The sequence below is a fragment of the Phaseolus vulgaris genome, chromosome 4 (assembly GCF_000499845.2).
Source record: "Phaseolus vulgaris cultivar G19833 chromosome 4, P. vulgaris v2.0, whole genome shotgun sequence".
Classification (NCBI taxonomy): domain Eukaryota; kingdom Viridiplantae; phylum Streptophyta; class Magnoliopsida; order Fabales; family Fabaceae; genus Phaseolus; species Phaseolus vulgaris.
Window position 1 is genome coordinate 24,335,416 of NC_023756.2, and position 798 is coordinate 24,336,213.

Genomic DNA, 798 nt, shown 5'->3' on the forward strand with positions numbered 1-798 from the left:
GAGGTCGCCAAGAATAAGAGCGTGTCGGGGAGAGAAGGTGAACATGACGCAGGTCTGCACGACCCATGAGCCCAACACCTAGGTGACACAGTACAAGTGATGCTTGGCAGACGGCCTTCTCCCGCTGGATCCGACGGAGGCTAGGAAGATAAAGAAGAATTCTAGCATGTTCACAATGATCGACGGCGAGTTGTATAGGTTTGGGTTCACACACCCACTCCTGGAATGTGTGCACGGAGAGAAATGCACAAGAATCATGGCCGAGCTCCATGAAGGGATTTGCGGAAGCCACGTCGGGGGTCGAGCTCTGGCCACAAGAACCCTCCGTGAAGGTTACTATTGGCCTACGATGAGAGAAGACTGCAAGCAGTACGCACAGTGTTGCAAGCAGTGTCAGCAGCACGCCGATTGGCACAAGGCGCCTCCCGAGGAGTTGAAGTCGATCTACAGCCCTTGGCCGTTTCACACATGGGGGATCGATATTCTGGGACCCTTCCCATTGGCAATCAGGCAGATGAAGTACTTGGTGGTGGCGATTGAGTATTTCACCAAGTGGATCGAAGCAGAGCCAGTGGCCCAGATCACCGCGCACAAGATCGAGAGCTTTGTGTGGAAGAACATCGTGTGCCGGTTTGGTGTGCCCAAGCGCCTGGTGTCAGATAACGGAAACCAGTTTGCAAGTCACCTATTGAAGAAGCTGTGCGAAGGGGTGGGAATTCAACAAGTGTTTGCATCTGTCGAGCACCGTCAAACGAATGGCCAAGTAGAGTCAGCCAATCGGGTATTGCTGAGAGGTTT